This window comes from Hyperolius riggenbachi, chromosome 1 (genome assembly GCF_040937935.1).
Source record: "Hyperolius riggenbachi isolate aHypRig1 chromosome 1, aHypRig1.pri, whole genome shotgun sequence".
Classification (NCBI taxonomy): Eukaryota; Metazoa; Chordata; class Amphibia; order Anura; family Hyperoliidae; genus Hyperolius; species Hyperolius riggenbachi.
Genome location: NC_090646.1, coordinates 282,695,873 through 282,717,890, shown reverse-complemented (window position 1 = coordinate 282,717,890; position 22,018 = coordinate 282,695,873). Strand labels below are relative to the sequence as shown.

The 22,018-nt window shown below is 48.4% G+C and overlaps 1 long non-coding RNA gene across 3 annotated transcripts in view; it reads left to right on the top strand.

Annotated features, from left to right (window-relative positions):
- Positions 1–22,018, top strand: part of LOC137507193 (uncharacterized) — a 145,751-nt gene that overhangs the window by 93,224 nt on the left and 30,509 nt on the right. For 2 of the 3 annotated variants that reach the window (XR_011020471.1, XR_011020472.1), the window contains one exon: positions 7,297–7,449. The exons of the other annotated variant lie outside the window; for it this stretch is intronic. This is a non-coding gene — a long non-coding RNA (uncharacterized lncRNA). The remainder of the gene's footprint in view (positions 1–7,296; positions 7,450–22,018) is intronic. 3 annotated transcript variants of the gene reach the window in all.

Below are 22,018 nucleotides of genomic sequence, written 5' to 3'. Positions count from 1 at the left end.
AGCAAAAAAAAAAAATGAGTTTAACTTACCTGGGGCTTCTACCAGCCCCATGTAGCCATCCTGTGCCCTCATAGTCACTCACTGCTGCTCCAGTCCCCCGCTGGCAGCTTTCTGACCTCGGAGGTCAGGGCCGCATTGCGTACATTTTTACGCATTCCCGCTAGTGCAGGAACATTAACATATACATTTTTACGCGTTAGTGGTGCAACGCATACATTTTTGTTCCTGCACTAGCTGGAATGCGTAAAAATGTATGCAATGCGGCCCTGACCTCCGAGGTCAGAAAGCTGCCAGCGGGGGACTGGAGCAGCAGTGAGTGACTATGAGGGCACAGGATGGCTACATGGGGCTGGTAGAAGCCCCAGGTAAGTGAAACTCATTTTTTTTTTTTGCTTGGACCTTCCCTTTAAAGTGATTGGACCCGCAGGGGCTCACGGCAGGACAAGTGGAGCTCTTGTCATTTAAATTAGCAGGCATAGGTGTGTAGCGTTCACTGTGCTACTCTGATAAGGTGTGTTAACTTAGATAAGGTGTGTTAACTCTCATAAGGTGTGTTAACTCTGATAATGCATGTTAACTCTGATAAGGCATGCAATTTGTCTGAGTGAATCAAGCCCTATGAGTCTAAACTTTTGGCTCAAAACTTTGTAATGTAGAAAAGTGGTTGATGCCAAAATGGGCAAAATGTTTTTGTTTTGTGTGGTTTTTTTTTGTGAAGACTCTGGATGATTATGACTGATGCTAAAAGTTATTCTAATCTGCCACCACTAGCATATACTGCCTAAAAGGCGTGGGGATATTTCTTGGGCCTCTCAGTTTTCCCAGGGGTAGGCAAAGGAGAGAAGCAGTTGCTTACCAATAATTATACCCTTGGTGCTAAAATGTAAATAGTTTGACATTAATAGGACATCAGTGTCTGAGCAACAAGCTTTCCTGAACCTTATTTGCCTGGCGGGGAAGAGCCACAATAGCCTGTGCCTTCAATACACATCCTTCCATCAAAATATAAAAGGACCTCTTTTTTTGAAAATTCACTTTGTTAAAATACTAAAGAGGTATTAGTACATACAATACAAACAATATCATTATTATTAGGAGCCCTTTCTTATGTTACCTAGTTGACTCTGTCAGGGGCGTAACTAGACATCACTGGGCCCCCTTGCGAAACTTTAAATGGGCCCCCCCCACGAAACTTTGGATGAGGCCCCCCCACCCCTACCTCCCTCGCTTTCTGCACAGGAAAACTGAGGACCAATGTGTTTTCCCCATGCAGATAAAAACAATTAGACTTAAAGGAGATGTCAGGCAATCTATGCTCCCCCCAGATCTACTTTCCCGGGGCTTCCTCCCAGCCCCTTGCAGCTGACAAGTCCCTTGTCGCAGCTCTATTCCCAGTACATACATACATACATACATACACAGCCGTATGTTTTTACTACATGCAGTGGCGTATCTGGGCAAAATAGTGCCTATGGCAAACACTGAAGTTTTATCCCTGCCCCCCCCCCATTCCCAGAGACAGTGGCGTAGCTACAAACCTCTCTGCCCCGATGCGGAATCTGGATGTGGGCCCCCCCCCCCCGGCAACAACAGCCCCCCCTCCCCCGACAACACCCGACGGATGCACACACATATCAAAATCCCTATAGCCAGCTATAGGTACCCCCAGTATAGGTAGTCAGGCATAGGTAAGCCAGTATAGTTGCCCCCGGTATAGGTGAGATAGGCAGGCGCCGCCGGTATAAGTTAGATAGATAGGTGCCCCCAGTACAGGTTAGCTAGGTGGGTGCCTCTAATATAGGTAGCCAGAATAGTTGCCCCCAGCATAGGTTAGATAGGTAGGTGCCCCCAGTATAGGTTAGTTAGGTAGGTGCCTCCAATATAGGTAGCCAGTTTAGTTGCCACCTGTATAGGCTAGCTAGGTGCCCCCAATACAGGTTAGATAAGTAAGTGCCCCCAGTATAGGTTAGATAGGTAGGTGCCCCCAGTATAAATTAGATTAGGTCGGTGCCCCCTAGTATAGGTTAGATTAGGTAGCTGCCCCCCAGTATAGGTTAGATTAGGTAGCTGCCCCCCAGGATAGATTAGGTAGCTGCCCCCAGGATAGATTAGGTAGGTGCCCCCCAGTATAGGTTAGATGAGGTAGCTGCCCCCCAGGATAGGTTAGGTAGCTTCCCCCCAGGATAGATTAGGTAGCTGCCCCCCAGGATAGATTAGGTAGCTGCCCCCCAGGATAGATTAGATAGCTGCCCCCCAGGATTAGGTTAGAATAGGTAGGTGCCCCCCAGGATAGATTAGGTAGCTGCCCCCCAGGATTAGGTTAGATTAGGTAGCTGCCCCCCAGGATAGATTAGGTAGCTGCCCCCCAGGATTAGGTTAGATTAGGTAGCTGCCCCCCAGGATAGATTAGGTAGCTGCCCCCAGGATAGATTAGGTAGGTGCCTCCCAGTATAGGTTAGATTAGGTAGCTGCCCCCAGAATAGATTAGGTAGCTGCCCCCCAGGATAGATTAGGTAGGTGCCCCCCAGTATAGGTTAGATTAGGTAGCTGCCCCCCAGGATTAGGTTAGATTAGGTAGGTGCCCCCCAGGATAGATTAGGTAGCTGCCCCCAGGATAGATTAGGTAGGTGCCTCCCAGTATAGGTTAGATTAGGTAGCTGCCCCCCAGAATAGATTAGGTAGCTGCCCCCCAGGATAGATTAGGTAGGTGCCCCCCAGTATAGGTTAGATTAGGTAGCTGCCCCCCAGGATTAGGTTAGATTAGGTAGGTGCCCCCCAGGATAGATTAGGTAGCTGCCCCCAGGATAGATTAGGTAGCTGCCCCCCAGTATAGGTTAGATTAGGTAGCTGCCCGTCCCCATAATGGAGGGGGGGGCCGCAGCCGCGGGGAGGGCAGCCCGACCTCTCCCTCCCTTCCTCTCCCCGGGGCCCCCCCTCAGATGCAGAGTAAGCGGCTAACGGAAGCGCTATAGGCAGAACTCACCTCCGTCCCTGGTTCCAATCGCCGCTGATCTCCTCTCTGGCTGGCTCTGCATAGATGCTTACACACGCAGCTTCCTGTTTAGCCGGAAGCTGCGTGTGTAACAACATCTATGCAGAGCCAGCCAGAGAGGAGATCAGCGGCGAGTGGAACACAGGGAGGTGAGTTCTGCCTATAGCGCTTCCGTTAGCTGCTTACTCTGCATCTGAGGGGGGGCCCCGGGGAGAGGAAGGGAGGGAGAGGTCGGGCTGCCCTCCCCGCGGCTGCGGCTCCCTCCTACCAGCGCGAACGGGCGCATGGCCCTCCAAACGGAGATGGGCCCCCCGGGCCCCTCCCCCGCCTCCTCAGGAGCCGGGCCCGGTTGCCAAGGCGACCGCTGCGACCACGGACCCTACGCCCTTGCCCAGAGAATAGGATCTTTAAGACGCTCGACAACTGAATGCAAAGTACGGCAAACGCTCAACTTCTATTTTGCACCCATCGTGTAAAAATGTGTGACGTCGCTCACCGGAAGATGGATCGGAGAACGCTCATCGTTGCTGGATCCATCTTCTTACATGTTGTGCCAGCAATGAGTACCGTATTTAGTTTTGAGACAGTGAGCTGACTAAATGTTCACTTTCCTCCCTCCCCCTACCCAGCATCTACTCATTGCTGGTCAGTGCTCTGCTCTTATCAGGATGATCTCCTACAGCAGGTCTGATAAAAGTCAAGGACCTGTGAGGGCCAATTTCCACTATCGCGAATTCGCATGCATTTTTGCATGCAAATTCGCATAGCAATACAAGTGAATGGGACTGTTTCTACTTGTCAGGATTCCTTTGCGTTTTTCTGTGCAGAAAAAATTTGCATGGCAGAGCCATCAGAATTCGCATATCGCATACCGCTATGCGAATCGCAAGCAATGTATTTAATAGGAAATTCGCATGAGGTTTGGGTATGCAAATTTTCATGCGAATTCGCATGAAAATTCGCATAGACCCGCATGCGAAATTCGCATCCGCATGCGATTTTTTACCGCGGTGATTCGCACCGCACAAGTGGAAATGCAGCCTGAATCTTCTCACTAGCAGCTATGTACTGGGAGCCTGCTGAGAGCAATATATGGGCAGCTTAGGCAGCTATGTACTGTGAGCCTGCTGAAAGCAATGTATGGGCAGCCTAGGCAGGTATGTACTGTCTGTGAGCCTGCTGAGAGCAATGTATGGGCAGCTTAGGCTGTACACACCTTACAATGCCTATATAGCAGCTCTCAGAAAGTTTATAGCACACAGCTGCAGGTCAGAAGAATCACATGTCCTTTGCTTTTATCACCGCAGGAGATCATCCTGATAAGGACACACAGACCAGTGTGATGATCCCTGTCTCTTCCTGCCGCCCTCAGCATAGAGACCCCACTCACGTCTGCTCCATGTGTGTCCTGTGCAGCAGCTCCAGCTACACACATACACTGCTCTCCTCTCGTACCCAGGGCCGGATTTCTGGCAAGGCCACATAGGCAATGGCCTAGGGCACCAGAAATTTAGGGGCGGCTGAGTGAGGGGCAGTGAAACTGTTCTATGCAGCCATCCCTATCTACTAAGACAGCTTTAGCCTTTGAACTCTCTGTCCTGTACTTGTGTCAACCCTGCAAGACCTGTAAGCTCTATCTTGCAGGTACACATCAGCCTAACTCATGGTGACACAATGGGTGCATCATTAATGAGATGGCAAACATAACATGAAAGTTCTTAAGGAAAACATAATTTATAATTTATATGCGTATTACTAAAATAGTTATTGTCTGTGGCATCCAATGAATGGAAAGTAAGTAGAATTCTCATTGGGGCACACAGAGATAACAACCATACAGACGGTATAGTTGGCCTTGGGCGGTAAAAAGTACAAATCCGGCTCTGCTCGTACCCCCATCAGCCCCAGCGGCACGCACTCAGGGCTCCATGGCCAATCAATAGGGTTATGTGAGTGATGTTGCCAGAGCGACACAGAAGCTGTCAGCAGAGAGGTGGACACCTGGACTGGACACAGACACAGTCCTCTGCCTCTTCCTACTTGTACAGACAGCTGGGCTGGCTGGGAGGGAGAGGTAGTTTGATAATTGATCATCCCCCCTGGGAGGTGAAAGACAATGGAGCCTATTGCAGGAGCTCTATGTGCAAGGCTCCAGATACACCTCTGACTACATGAGAGCACATGCTATATGGAGGAACAACAATGACATGCTGAACATAAGATATATTCACTGTAACTTTATCAATCAGTGACGTTCTGAATGTTTTGCCACTGTTATTACAGGATCTTGGACTCAGTATAAAGCCTCATCTACACGTGTAGATGAGGCGGCGATCCGGCGGCTCGATTAGCCGCCGGATCGCCTCTTCAGCGACCCCGCCGCATCCCCGCCGCGTCCCCGCCGGAATCAATACCCGCTCGATTCCCGCTCGTCGCCGCGCCGCTTATCTTATGCTCAATTCCCTGCCGCATCAGCGGCTCGATTGATAAGGAACATCGCAGCCGCATCTACGCGTGTAGATGCGGCTTAAGACAAGCTCTCAATGAGGCAGGGACAGTCAAGACATCAATCTTACCCACTCTGCTGTGTTGTAAAAGTAATCAGAGGCCATAAGGTCATGTGTGATAAGAATCTAGGAATCTCTTTGGAATGATTGCTGATAAGGGACAGTGTAGAACTTTTTTTTCACCCTGTGACTCTTTTGTTTGTAACTTGTACATTAAGTCTTCAGAACTTTGCTGCAATGTGAGACAGATGTTTTTTTGCAAACCCCAGGGAGCAGGGACAGTGTACAAATTCCAAAGTGTGTGTGAGTCCTTATCTGTGTGGTGGACACATGCAGTCAATATAACAATGATGCGAGAGCAGAATACGTTTTTTTTCTCCATGCCCTTAGCTGCCAGTCTCTCAAACTTTCCCCCCACGGGCCCCCTGTGGCTGAGGCATCCCCTGCAGGGTCTATTGTTACGCCTCTGGACTCTGTGCTTCAGAATAATTACATCATTTCTGAGCTCTGCAGCTGCAAAAACTGATGGAACTGTTCTTTTTGTATGTCTCCTCCTCTACTGTTTGTTTCAGAAGCAACAGTGTCAGCAGTGAAAGTAGCACTTCAAGAAGCAGTATTCTCAAAGAGTTCTTAAAAATCCCTTAGGAGCCCCAGCAGCAACACAGTGTCACGACAGTCACCAGATTAAATGGCATGGTGACTATCAAAACACTGATAGTAGAGTACAGTATGTATGAAATTACAATCCCATGGACTGATGGGTTGCCCAACTTTACCAGTGACTTGATTTGACAAAGTATGCCATGGAGCACTCTGACGTGAAAATGTAAGCTGATGCAATGCACCATAGACCTTATTTAAATGTAAGTAAGTTAACTCCCGCATATCCCACTCTAGCGTCCTGCACTCTCAGGATGCTCTCACTTTTTGAAAGGGTGTACTCGCTCATCCCCAGTTCTTCTTCAGGTAGGATACAGATCTAGATCAGAACCTTATCAATTCTGTATCATGCCTGAAGAAGATTTTCTATATGACGAACATTGAAACACATGCAACTGGTTTTCTTTATGTTTTAAGGTTTCTTATCTATCCTCTTTAATGATAGGAATTCATTTTGCTTTGACATCCCTGACACTTGGATTGTTCAGATAAATCTATTTTATTATACTATGTCTATAAACATAGTATATGGAAAACCTACATCATGGTTTGATTGGCACATGTGGTAAAATATATGATCCATAACATTTGGCCCATATCACAAATAGAATCTTCCCCACCCCCCTTGCAGTGAACCCTTATCCAATGTTATAGGCAGGGGGCTTATACCCACCTCATGCTTAGCTATATAAGTAAATATGTCCATGTCCTTGTACAGAAACTTGGCTGGGGGCCATCGGGCAGGTGTGATGCCCAGGAATGTAAATGGAAACATGCATCCACATGCTCTATTTCCTTATTCACTCACTACAATGAAACCATGTGCAGTTGCAGCAACACAGCATGGAATTATTGTGTGTCAACATGTTTTGTTGTGTAGCATCCTGCATTCAGAGATCCATGTATTTGGTACTGTGTCATAAGCCTTCAAGTACTCAACCTGGTTGTACTCAGGTTGTTCTTTCTAGAACCTGATTCTGAAGCGACTTCTCTGTCTATTAGCAAACTGGTGTTTTGGGCTTCTGTTGTTTTTTCCAATGCCCCTCTGAGCTGTTACAAGGTGAGTTTTTGTACACTTATAATAAACAGTAAACATTATATAATCGCACATTTAACTTATTCCATTTTCTTTAATAGCAGTCATCCCCACAAACTCGTTCAACAATTCTAAAATCACTGGACTAATTGATGGCAGACTCTGGAGTGAATAGAGGGCCTTTTGTGGTCCTTCTGAGCTGTGCTCATGTACTGGCCTGCATGGTCTTCAGCTTCATGGCGGTGATGAAGAAGGTAAATAGCATACCTGTTAATATGGACACCACTATTCACCTAATCCAAATTAGCAGCTACTGGCTTTTTTCTTTGGGTGCTGGATATTTGATTTGAGCACCAGTGCTTGGCTGCAATACATCAACTGGGATAGCATTTCACAGAACATGCTGTCTCACCAGCGTGGGGCGCTGCTAGTGTTGAGCGAACAGTGTTCGCCACTGTTCGGGTTCTGCAGAACATCACCCTGTTCGGGTGATGTTCGAGTTCGGCCGAACACCTGACGGTGCTCGGCCAAACCGTTCGACCACATGGCCGAACTAAGAGCGCATGGCCGAACGTTCCCCGAACGTTCGGCTAGCGCTGTGATTGGCCGAACGGGTCACGTGGTTCGGGCCCGAACGCGCTCTGATTGGCCGAACGGTCACGTGGTTCGGGTAAATAAATACCCGAACCACGTCATATCTCCGCCATTTGTCTGTGGGTTTAGCTTTGGGTAGGCAGGCAGGGTAGTTCGCTCTCCAGCCACGCTAGCCAGGGTCCCCCCCAGTCATTGTGTGTCGCTGCTGGGAACAGTAGTACACCGCTCGCTCAGCCACACTATATATAGCATTGTTTACTGCCACTGTGTACCTCGCTCAGCCACGCTATATATATAGCATTGTGTTTTCTGACACTCTGTGTACACGGCTTAGGCTAGCCTGACTAATATAGCATTGTGTGTACTGCCACGGTGCACCTCGCTCAGCCACGCTATATATAGCATTGTGTGTACTGCCACTGTGCACCTCGCTCAGCCACGCTATATATAGCATTGTGTGTACTGCCACTGTGCACCTCGCTCAGCCACGCTATATATAGCATTGTGTGTACTGCCACTGTGCACCTCGCTCAGCCACGCTATATATAGCATTGTGTGTACTGCCACTGTGCACCTCGCTCAGCCACGCTATATATAGCATTGTGTGTACTGCCACTGTGCACCTCGCTCAGCCACGCTATATATAGCATTGTGTGTACTGCCACTGTGCACCTCGCTCAGCCACGCTATATATAGCATTGTGTGTACTGCCACTGTGCACCTCGCTCAGCCACGCTATATATAGCATTGTGTGTACTGCCACTGTGCACCTCGCTCAGCCACGCTATATATATAGCATTGTGTTTTCTGACACTCTGTGTACACGGCTTAGCCTGACTAATATAGCATTGTGTGTACTGCCACTGTGCACCTCGCTCAGCCACGCTATATATAGCATTGTGTGTACTGCCACTGTGCACCTCGCTCAGCCACGCTATATATAGCATTGTGTGTACTGCCACTGTGCACCTCGCTCAGCCACGCTATATATAGCATTGTGTGTACTGCCACTGTGCACCTCGCTCAGCCACGCTATATATAGCATTGTGTGTACTGCCACTGTGCACCTCGCTCAGCCACGCTATATATAGCATTGTGTTTTCTGACACTCTGTGTACACGGCTTAGCCTGACTAATATAGCATTGTGTGTACTGCCACTGTGCACCTCGCTCAGCCACGCTATATATAGCATTGTGTGTACTGCCACTGTGCACCTCGCTCAGCCACGCTATATATAGCATTGTGTGTACTGCCACTGTTCACCTCGCTCAGCCACGCTATATATATAGCATTGTGTTTTCTGACACTCTGTGTACACGGCTTAGCCTGACTAATATAGCATTGTGTGTACTGCCACTGTGCACCTCGCTCAGCCACGCTATATATAGCATTGTGTGTACTGCCACTGTGCACCTCGCTCAGCCACGCTATATATAGCATTGTGTGTACTGCCACTGTGCACCTCGCTCAGCCACGCTATATATAGCATTGTGTGTACTGCCACTGTGCACCTCGCTCAGCCACGCTATATATAGCATTGTGTGTACTGCCACTGTGCACCTCGCTCAGCCACGCTATATATAGCATTGTGTGTACTGCCACTGTGCACCTCGCTCAGCCACGCTATATATAGCATTGTGTGTACTGCCACTGTGCACCTCGCTCAGCCACGCTATATATAGCATTGTGTGTACTGCCACTGTGCACCTCGCTCAGCCACGCTATATATAGCATTGTGTGTACTGCCACTGTGCACCTCGCTCAGCCACGCTATATATAGCATTGTGTTTACTGCCACTCTGTGTACACCGCTCAGCCAGACTATATACCGTTGTTTACTGACACTCTGTGTACACCGCTCAGCCAGACTATATACCGTTGTTTACTGACACTCTGTGTACACCGCTCAGCCAGACTATATACCGTTGTTTACTGACACTCTGTGTACACCGCTCAGCCAGACTATATACCATTGTTTACTGACACTCTGTGTACACGGCTCAGCCTGTTTATAAAGCATTGTGTGTACTGCCACTGTGCACCTCGCTCAGCCACGCTATATATAGCATTGTGTTTTCTGACACTCTGTGTACACGGCTTAGCCAGACTATATAGCATTGTGTGTACTGCCACTCTGTGTACACCGCTCAGCCAGACTATATAGCATTGTGTTTACTTCCACTCTGTGTCTGCTGGGCCTGGGAACAGTAGTACACCGCTCACCCGCCACTGTATAGCATTGTGCTCTGTGTCGCTGCTGGGAATAGTGGTACTGTATAGCATTTCTGTACTGCCACTGTACTGCTGCCAGTCAGCGTGTACTGTAAGGATAAGTGAAATGAGGAAGAAATCCGGTGAAAGAGGAAGGGGCAAGGGAAGAGGTGTTTCCCCTGACGGTTCACGTACAGGCCACAGGGGAGCACCCAAGAAAACCCACTCAATACCGCCCATGTTGTCCAGGACAACAACCCTCACAAATCCAAAAGAACAGGACCAGATAATTACTTGGATGACCTCTCAAGCGTCCAGCAGTGGGTTAAGCAGCACCAGCACATCACGCACGAGGTCCGAGTCCTCAGCCAGTTACAAGGAGCCAGTGGGCACAAAGCTGACACAACCGGCAGCGACACCACGCACACAACTGCCAGATAACCAGTCCTATGAATTACCTCAGGACACAATGGGGTATTCGCAGGAGCTATTCCCAGCCCAACAAACTTCCACCTATGAAAGGTCAATGGAGGAACAGCCAGAAATGTTGTGCCCGGATTCACAACCATTAACTGTGGGAAATGCACCGCGCACTGAAATACAAGGCGAGTCCGAGGAGGACTCGGAAACCCAAATCCCAGAGCAAGTTGGGCAGGAGGGGTTGCAATTGCAGGAGGTCGGCCGACAAGATCTGGAAGACGACGTTGGAGTGAGCTGCGCAGAGGTTGTTCTGGGGAGCTCTACTCCACGGCGGCGGCCCCCCACAATGACATATGACGAGTTTGAGGATATGGAAGAGGAGGGTATGGACAATGTGGACAGAGACCCAGATTTTATTTGTGAACGAGAACATCGCCGTCGTAGCAGCAGCACAGATGAGTCTGTTGAAGAACCCACTGCTGCACGAGTTCGCCTTGTGCCACAAGGTAGGCGGCGCGCAATTTCAGGCACCACAAGCGTGGAAGTTAGAGTGAGAGGCAAAAGAGGAGGAAACAGAAATCGCCAGCAAGGAGGCAGGTGCTCCAAAGTCTGGGCTTTCTTTGAAGACTGCACTGAGGATGTTACCATGGCGATTTGCAAGGTGTGCAAGACTCGCCTGAGCAGGGGGAAAAGTATTAACAACCTCTCCACCACCAGCATGAGCCGCCACATGCTATCCAAACATCCCACTCTGTGGGCAAACGCGGCAGGACAGGGTACCAGCAACACTGCCTCCCTTGGGTTCACCAGACTCACCACCAGACCCGCCTCAGCAGCAGCAGTAGCCCAGCCATTGCGTGGTTCACAACATTCACAAACATCAGACGACGCTGACACTGTCACTTTCCGGAATAGTGCTCTTGAGGTCTCCCAGTGTTCATCAAACACAACAACCAACAGCCCTTCCGTGTGCAGCGCTACGGTTCAGTTGTCTGTGTCGGAGATGTTTGAGCGCAAGAGGAAATTGCCAGCAAATGACCCCCGGGCCGTGGCAGTAACAGCCAGCATAGCCAAGCTTCTGGCCTGCGAAATGCTGCCAAATCGAGTGGTGGAGACAAACAGCTTCAAGGGCATGATGTCAGTGGCCATCCCACGTTACGTGGTTCCCAGCCGCTACCACTTTGCGCGCTCTGCAGTGCCTGAGTTGCATGAGCACGTGGTCAGCAAAATAACCCGAAGCTTGAAGAATGCCGTTGCCTGCAAGGTTCACCTCACCACTGACACTTGGACGAGTGCGTTCGGCCAGGGTCGATACATCTCCCTTACCGCGCACTGGGTGAACCTTGTGGAGCCTGGCAGCGATTCCTCACCTGCTACGGCGCGGGTGTTGCCCACGCCGCAAACAGCTGCACCGCCGTCCCTCCCACTGGATAACAACAGCAGCACCTACCTCTCTGACTCCTTCTCCTCCAACGCATCTCAAAGCTGTACCTCATCCGGAAACGCTAACCCAGCAGCAGTAGGATCGTGGAAGCAGTGCAGCACAGCTGTTGGCATGCGTCAGCAAGCGTTGCTGAAGCTGATCTGCCTTGGGGATAAGCAGCACACAGGGGAGGAAATTTGGAAGGGAATAAAGGAACAGACGGATTTGTGGCTGGCACCGCTGGACTTGAAACCGGGCATGGTTGTGTGTGATAATGGGAGTAATCTCATTCGCGCTTTAAGGTTGGCTAAGCTGACACACATCCCTTGCCTGGCGCACGTGATGAACCTAGTAGTTCAGCGGTTCCTGAGGACATACCCAGGCATGGCCGATCTTCTGTTGAAGGTGCGTCGAGTGGCCAAACATTGTAGAAATTCCAGTACTGCTTCGGGGGCACTCGCCAAGATGCAGGAGCGCTTCAATCTCCCCCACCATCGCTTGCTGTGTGATGTCCCTACGCGCTGGAATTCTACGCTGCACATGCTAGCACGCTTTTGTGAGCAGAAGAGTGCAGTGGTCCAGTACATGACGGCGCAGTACCGAGGCGCATCCGGCCAGCTGCCAAGCTTCTGTGGATCCGATTGGGCCAACATGTTGGACCTCTGCCAAGTCCTCCAAAATTTTGAGCAATCCACGTTGCTTGTGAGCAGTGACAACTCTTCAGTCAGCATTACCATACCACTGCTGTGTTTACTGAAGAGGTCAATGTTGAAAATCAAGGAAACAGCTGTCATGATGCAGCTGGGGGAATCTGAAGGAGAAAACGATCAGCGTGATGGTACCAACATCAGGCCATCCGCCTCAGGGAACGCTGGCCCCAGCAGCTATGACGAAGAAGAGGAGGAGGAACAGCTGGAGTTGGAGCAGGAATTTCATGCCACCACTGACGAGGGCCAGAGCGGTGCACGTTGGACTTCCACAATTCAGCATGAATGGTCAGCAGAAGCAGACCAGGAGGAAGGTGACGACTATGATGCATCACAACAACTATCACAACGCTCACAAGAGGATGATGAGGATTCTGGTAGGACTCTTGCACACATGGCTCAATTCATGCTAGACTGCATTGAACGCGACCCACGCATTGTGCGCATTCTGGACAACACCAATTACTGGGTTTATACCCTTCTGGATCCACGGTACAAACACAATGTTCCAAAACTGCTTGAAGAAAGAGTCAGACAGGTCAAAATGGAAGAATACCAGCAGGCCCTTGTGGAGACTTTAGAGAGGAGATTGACATCCTCCCCCTCCTCTAGCCAGTTGTACGCCGACAGACTGACTTCCGCAAACCCAGGACGACCAGGAGGGCAGCAAACAACGCAAGCCGCAGCTAGTGCCCAAAAGGGAACGGTATCGGCAGTGTCCTTGGAGTGGGAAAATTTTCTGACACCCATGCAGCAGCAGCCCACTGAACAGGAAGCGTGCAGATCCACCTCCAACACCGATCTCCTGGAGAAGATGGTCAAGGACTACATGTCAGATGACGTAGCTGTGTCGAACAATCCATCTGCACCCTTCAACTATTGGGTATCGAAGCTAGACACCTGGCACGAACTGGCAATGTACGCAATAGAGGTGCTGGCTTGCCCGGCAGCCAGCGTTATGTCGGAACGCTGTTTCAGTGCTGCCGGAGGCATCGTCACAGATCGGCGTATCCGCCTCTCCACAGAAAATGCAGACCATCTGACTCAAATTAAAATGAATCAATCCTGGATTGGAAACGACTACGCAACACTCCAGGACCCCAACCAAGTAACATGACCAATGAACATCTGGGATGGTGTAGCGTTACCGGTCCCTGTTTATTGAACCTCTCATCTGTATTACATTTATGACTGCATGGCGGCAAAAAGCATTGCTGCTATATCCGCACGCTTTTTGTCCTCATGCAAGGCCTGGGTTGTTGTGTCTCACAAAGCGTGGCCTTCTCCTCCTGCGCCTGCTCCTGTTCCATCACGTGTGCTGCTGCTGCTGCTGGGTTAGCGTTGCCGGTCCCTGTTTATTGAACCACTTATCTTTATTACATTTATGACTGCATGGCGGTACCTCATGCAAGGCCTGGGTTGTTGTGTCTCACAAAGCGTGGCCTTCTCCTCCTGCGCCTCCTCCTGTTCCATCACGTCTGCTGCTGCTGGGTTAGCGTTGCCGCGTGGTCCCTGTTTATTGAACCACTTATCTTTATTAAATTTATGACTGCATGGCGGTACAAAGCATGCTATCCGCACGCTTCTTGTCCTCATGCAAGGCCTGGGTTGTTGTGTCTCACAAAGCGTGGCCTTCTCCTCCTGCGCCTCCTCCTGTTCCATCACGTCTGCTGCTGCTGGGTTAGCGTTGCCGCGTGGTCCCTGTTTATTGAACCACTTATCTTTATTAAATTTATGACTGCATGGCGGTACAAAGCATGCTATCCGCACGCTTCTTGTCCTCATGCAAGGCCTGGGTTGTTGTGTCTCACAAAGCGTGGCCTTCTCCTCCTGCGCCTCCTCCTGTTCCATCACGTCTGCTGCTGCTGGGTTAGCGTTGCCGCGTGGTCCCTGTTTATTGAACCACTTATCTTTATTACATTTATGACTGCATGGCGGTACCTCATGCAAGGCCTGGGTTGTTGTGTCTCACAAAGCGTGGCCTTCTCCTCCTGCGCCTCCTCCTGTTCCATCACGTCTGCTGCTGCTGGGTTAGCGTTGCCGCGTGGTCCCTGTTTATTGAACCACTTATCTTTATTACATTTATGACTGCATGGCGGTACAAAGCATGCTATCCGCACCCTTCTTGTCCTCATGCAAGGCCTGGGTTGTTGTGTCTCACAAAGCGTGGCCTTCTCCTCCTGCGCCTCCTCCTGTTCCATCACGTCTGCTGCTGCTGGGTTAGCGTTGCCGCGTGGTCCCTGTTTATTGAACCACTTATCTTTATTACATTTATGACTGCATGGCGGTACCTCATGCAAGGCCTGGGTTGTTGTGTCTCACAAAGCGTGGCCTTCTCCTCCTGCGCCTCCTCCTGTTCCATCACGTCTGCTGCTGCTGGGTTAGCGTTGCCGCGTGGTCCCTGTTTATTGAACCACTTATCTTTATTACATTTATGACTGCATGGCGGTACAAAGCATGCTATCCGCACGCTTCTTGTCCTCATGCAAGGCCTGGGTTGTTGTGTCTCACAAAGCGTGGCCTTCTCCTCCTGCGCCTCCTCCTGTTCCATCACGTCTGCTGCTGCTGGGTTAGCGTTGCCGCGTGGTCCTTGTTTATTGAACCACTTATCTTTATTACATTTATGACTGCATGGCGGTACCTCATGCAAGGCCTGGGTTGTTGTGTCTCACAAAGCGTGGCCTTCTCCTCCTGCGCCTGCTCCTGTTCCATCACGTGTGCTGCTGCTGCTGCTGGGTTAGCGTTGCCGGTCCCTGTTTATGGAACCTCTTATCTTTATTACATTTATGACTGCATGGCGGTACAAAGCATTCTATCCGCACGCTTCTTGTCCTCATACAAGGCCTGGGTTGTTGTGTCTCACAAAGCGTGGCCTTCTCCTCCTGCGCCTCCTCCTGTTCCATCACGTCTGCTGCTGCTGGGTTAGCGTTGCCGCGTGGTCCCTGTTTATTGAACCACTTATCTTTATTAAATTTATGACTGCATGGCGGTACAAAGCATGCTATCCGCACGCTTCTTGTCCTCATGCAAGGCCTGGGTTGTTGTGTCTCACAAAGCGTGGCCTTCTCCTCCTGCGCCACCCTCCTCCTGTTCCATCACGTGTGCTGCTGCTGGGTTAGCGTTACCGGTCCTTTTTCCTGGAACCTCTTATATGTATTACATTTATGACTGCATGCCGACAAAAAGCATGTTACCTGTGCAAAGAAAACAGACATTTCCCGCATTTAAAAGACAGTTTTCCCTTTGAAACTTTAAAATCGATTTTCTCAAAAACTATAAGCTCTTTTTGCTAATTTTTTTTTTCCTCTTGTACCCACTCCCAAGTTGCACATACCCTGTAAATTTGGGGTATGTAGCATGTAAGGAGGCTTTACAAAGCACAAAAGTTCGGGTCCCCATTGACTTCCATTATGTTCGGAGTTCGGGTCGAACACCCGAACATCGCGGCCATGTTCGGCCTGTTCGGCCCGAACCCGAACATCTAGATGTTCGCCCAACACTAGGCGCTGCCCATTTTGTTATTCCCATAATAATATTATTTATTCTGAATATCAGCTCTGAAACACTTATATACTGTATTTCATACTTCTGTTTGGGGGATATATCAGTTTCATCTTCTATCCATCTGTTCTCTATACTTTTAGCACTTGTGTGCATGGTGGCTAGCTAGCTTCTTCAACTTAAAGAACATCTGTAATGAGAGGGATGTGGAAGCTGCCATATGTATTTCCTTTGAAACAATACTAGCTTCCTGTCTGTCTTTCTGATCCTCTGCCTCTAATACTTTTAGCCATACACCCTGAACAAGCATATGTAGATCAGATGCATCTATCAGGCAACTGGTATAGTTTAAAATGCAATAAATATGGCAGCCTACATATTCTTCTCCCTTCAATTGCCCTTTAAAGCTCTGGGGTCACAGATTTGAATGTTGACCAGGAAAATATTTGTATGGAGTTTGTATGTTCTTCTTGTCATAGTGTTAAGCATTTTATCAACATTACAGTCAAGTGAGGATAAGTCTAGAGTTATCGATTAGGATTGGTTGATACTATTGGGCCATGTTTGAGGTAAGAATAGATTGGGATGTAGACTGGTGTTATGCCCCCTTTAAAGGGTTATGTGGCTTAGGGGAAGGTCTTGGCTAGCATTAGACATTCAGGAGGGAAAAAGTTAAAGATTAACTACGGCTGCTGGAAAGTCTCCCGTGCACCTTCTTGATTCTCCCCCGAATTAAAAACTTAAAAAAAATAAAGCCTGCAGCTACCTTTAAATGGATTTGAATATCGTTATGACATTATTATAGTCCCACTGCAATATACCAGCAGAAGGACTGCTTATTGGCACACAATTCACTTCCAATGCTTCCTAGCATTGACTGGTAGTTGCTAAATAGCTGGTTAGTTCTGTTGAGTAAAATGTGGCAATAGAAGTACTGGTATTTCATGTTAGCAAATTTCCTTTTGCCAAACCAATACAAGAAGTGTGGCCATATTCATTTTTGAAATGTCTGCATTTATATTGTTCTTTGATCCTAGATATAAGGTTACGTAGGTATTTGATGTGCTTAACCACTTGAGGACCTAGGGCTTTCTACCCCTTAAGGACCGGCCACTTTTTTTCCATTCAGACCACTGCAGCTTTCACGGTTTATTGCTCGCTCATACAACCTACCACCTAAATGAATTTTGGCTCCTTTTCTTGTCACTAATAAAGCTTTCTTTTGATGCTATTTGATTGCTCCTGCGATTTTTACTTTTTATTATATTCATCAAAAAAGACATGAATTTTGGCAAAAAAATGATTTTTTTAACTTTCTGTGCTGACATTTTTCAAATAAAGTAAAATTTCTGTATACATGCAGCGCGAAAAATGTGGACAAACATGTTTTTGATAAAAAAAACCCATTCAGTGTATATTTATTGGTTTGGGTAAAAGTTATAGCGTTTACAAACTATGGTGCCAAAAGTGAATTTTCCCATTTTCAAGCATCTCTGACTTTTCTGACCCCCTGTCATGTTTCATGAGGGGCTAGAATTTCAGGATAGTATAAATACCCCCCAAATGACCCCATTTTGGAAAGAAGACATCCCAAAGTATTCACTGAGAGGCATAGTGAGTTCATAGAAGATATTATTTTTTGTCACAAGTAAGCGGAAAATGACACTTTGTGAGGAAAAAAAAAAAAAAAAAAAGTTTCCATTTCTTCTAACTTGCGACAAAAAAAAATGAAATCTGCCACGGACTCACCATGCCCCTCTCTGAATACCTTGAAGGGTCTACTTTCCAAAATGGGATCATTTGTGGGGTGTGTTTACTGTCCTGACATTTTGGGGGGTGCTAAATTGTAAGCACCCCTGTAAAGCCTAAAGGTGCTCATTGGACTTTGGACCCCTTAGCGCAGTTAGGCTGCAAAAAAGTGCCACACATGTGGTATTGCCGTACTCAGGAGAAGTAGTATAATGTGTTTTGGGGTGTATTTTTACACATACCCATGCTGGGTGGGAGAAATATCTCTGTAAATGACAATTTGTTAATTTTTTTTACACACAATTGTCCATTTACAGAGATATTTCTCCCACTCAGCATGGGTATGTGTAAAAATACACCACAAAACACATTATACTACTTCTCCTGAGTACGGCGATACCACATGTGTGGCACTTTTTTGCACCCTAACTGCGCTAAAGGGCCCAAAGTCCAATGAGTACCTTTAGGATTTCACAGGTCATTTTGAGAAATTTCGTTTCAAGACTACTCCTCACGGTTTAGGGCCCCTAAAATGCCAGGGCAGTATAGGAACCCCACAAATGACCCCATTTTAGAAAGAAGACACCCCAAGGTATTCCGTTAGTAGTATGGCGAGTTCATAGAAGATTTTATTTTTTGTCACAAGTTAGCGGAAAATGACACTTTGTGAAAAAACACAATTAAAATCAATTTCCGCTAACTTTTGACAAAAAATAAAATCTTCTATGAACTCACCATACTCCTAACGGAATACCTTGGGGTGTCTTCTTTCTAAAATGGGGTCATTTGTGGGGTTCCTATACTGCCCTGGCATTTTAGGGGCCCTAAACCGTGAGGAGTAGTCTTGAAACGAAATTTCTCAAAATGACCTGTGAAATCCTAAAGGTACTCATTGGACTTTGGGCCCTTTAGCGCAGTTAGGGTGCAAAAAAGTGCCACACATGTGGTATCGCCATACTCGGGAGAAGTAGTACAATGTGTTTTGGGGTGTATTTTTACACATACCCATGCTGGGTGGGAGAAATACCTCTGTAAATGGACAATTGTGTGTAAAAAAATCAAAAGATTGTCATTTACAGAGGTATTTCTCCCACCCAGCATGGGTATGTGTAAAAATACACCCCAAAACACATTGTACTACTTCTCCCGAGTACGGCGATACCACATGTGTGGCACTTTTTTGCACCCTAACTGCACTAAGGGGCCCAAAGTCCAATGAGTACCTTTAGGATTTCACAGGTCATTTTTGTTTCAAGACTACTCCTCACGGTTTAGGGCCCCTAAAATGCCAGGGCAGTATAGGAACCCCACTAATGACCCCATTTTAGAAAGAAGACACCCCAAGGTATTCCGTTAGGAGTATGGTGAGTTCATAGAAGTTTTTATTTTTTTGTCACAAGTTAGCGGAAATTGATTTTAATAGTTTTTTTTCACAAAGTGTCATTTTCCGCTAACTTGTGACAAAAAATAAAATCTTCTATGAACTCACCATACTCCGTACGGAATACCTTTGGGTGTCTTCTTTCTAGAATGGGGTCATTTGTGGGGTTCCTATACTGCCCTGGCATTTTAGGGGCCCTAAACCGTGAGGAGTAGTCTTGAAACCAAATGTCGCAAAATGACCTGTGAAATCCTAAAGGTACTCATTGGACTTTGGGCCCCTTAGCGTACTTAGGGTGTAAAAAAGTGCCACACATGTGGTACCGCTGTACTCAGGAGAAGTAGTATAATGCGTTTTGGGGTGTATTTTTACACATACCCATGCTAAGTGGGAGAAATATCTCTGTAAATGACAATTGTTTGATTTTTTTACACACAATTGTCCATTTACATAGAAATTTCTCCCACCCAGCATGGGTATGTGTAAAAATACACCCCAAAACACATTATACTACTTTTCCTGAGTACGGCGGTACCACATGTGTGACACTTTTTTGCAGCCTAGGTGCGCTAAGGGGCCCAACGTCCTATTCACAGGTCATTTTGAAGCATTTGTTTTCTAGACTACTCCTCGCGGTTTAGGGCCCCTAAAATGCCAGGGCAGTATAGGAACCCCACAAGTGACCCCATTTTAGAAAGAAGACACCCCAAGGTATTCCGTTAGGTGTATGGCGAGTTCATAGAAGATTTTATTTTTTGTCACAAGTTAGTGAAAAATGACACTTTGTGAAAAAAAACCAATAAAAATTAATTTCCGCTAACTTTTGACAAAAAATTAAATCTTCTATGAACTCGTCATACACCTAACATAATACCTTGGGGTGTCTTTTTTTTCTAAAATGGGGTCACTTGTGGGGTTCCTATACCGCCCTGGCATTTTACAGGCCCAAAACCGTGAGTAGTCTGGAAACCAAATGTCTCAAAATGACTGTTCAGGGGTATAAGCATCTGCAAATTTTGATGACAGGTGGTCTATGAGGGGGCGAATTTTGTGGAACCGGTCATAAGCAGGGTGGCCTTTTAGATGACAGGTTGTATTGGGCCTGATCTGATGGATAGGAGTGCTAGGGGGGTGACAGGAGGTGATTGATGGGTGTCTCAGGGGGTGGTTAGAGGGGAAAATAGATGCAATCCATGCACTGGGGAGGTGATCGGAAGGGGGTCTGAGGGTTTGGCCGAGTGATCAGGAGCCCACACGGGGCAAATTGGGGCCTGATCTGATGGGTAGGTGTGCTAGGGGGTGACAGGAGGTGATTGATGGGTGTCTCAAGGTGTGATTAGAGGGGGGAATGGATGCAAGCAATGCACTGGCGAGGTGATCAGGGCTGGGGTCTGAGGGCATTCTGAGGGTGTGGGCGGGTGATTGAGTGCCCTAGGGGCAGATAGGGGTCTAATCTGATAGGTAGCAGTGACAGGGGGTGATTGATGGGTAATTAGTGGGTGTTTAGGGTAGAGAATAGATGGAAACACTGCGCTTGGGTGGTGATCTGATGTCGGATCTGCGGGCGATCTATTGGTGTGGGTGGGTGATCAGTTTGCCCGCAAGGGGCAGGTTAGGGGCTGATTGATGGGTGGCAGTGACAGCGGGTGATTGATGGGTGGCAGTGACAGGGGGTAATTGATGGGTGGCAGTGACAGGGGGTGATTGATGGGTGATAGGTGATTGGCAGGTGATTGACAGGTGATCAGTGGGTTATTACAGGGAAGAACAGATGTAATTAATGCACTGGTGAATTGATAAGGGGGGGTCAGAGGGCAATCTGAGCGTGTGGGCGGGTGATTGGGTGCCCGCAAGGGGCAGATTAGGGTCTGATCTGATAGGTAAAAGTGACAAGTGGTGATAGGGGGTGATTGATGGGTGATTGATGGGTAATTAGTGGGTGTTTAGAGGAGAGAATAGATGTAAACAATGGATTTGGGAGGTGATCTGATGTCGGATCTGTGGGCGATCTATTGGTGTGGGGGGGTGATCAGATTGCCCGCAAGGGGCAGGTTAGGGGCTGATTGATGGGTGGCAGTGACAGGGGGTGATTGATGGGTGATTGATGGGTGATTGACGGGTGATTGACAGGTGATTGACAGGTGATTGACAGGTGATCAGGGGGATAGATGCATACAGTAAACAGGGGGGGGTGGTCTGGGGGGGGGGGTCTGGGGAGAATCTGAGGGGTGGGGGGTGATCAGGAGGGGGCAGGGAGCAGGGGGGGGGATACAAAAAAAAATAGCGTTGACAGATAGTGACAGGGAGTGATTGATGGGTGATTAGGGGGGTGATTGGGTGCAAACAGGGGTCTGGGGGGTGGGCAGGGGGGGGGTCTGATGGGTGCTGTGGGCGATCTGGGGCAGGGGGGGGAGAAATCAGTGTGCTTGGGTGCAGACTAGGGTGGCTGCAGCCTGCCCTGGTGGTCCCTCGGACACTGGGACCACCAGGGCAGGAGGCAGCCTGTATAATACACTTTGTAAACATTACAAAGTGTATTATACACTTTGTATGCGGCGATCGCGGGGTTAACATCCCGCCGGCGCTTCCGTATAGCCGGCGGGATGTTGCGGCGAGCGAGCGGTGACAGGCGCCGGCGGAGGATCGCGTCACGGATGACGCGATCGCTCCGCCCATGCCCTTAAATGGACCGCCGCCTCTGTGGGTGAGGCCGTCCTGCAGGGCTCCACTTCCCCGCCGCCCCTGTGTAGTGGGCGGTCGGGAAGTGGTTAATGTTATTTTAAATTTAGGAAAGCAAAGCATGTATTTTGCAGCCAGATAAATGGCCGTAGAAGGT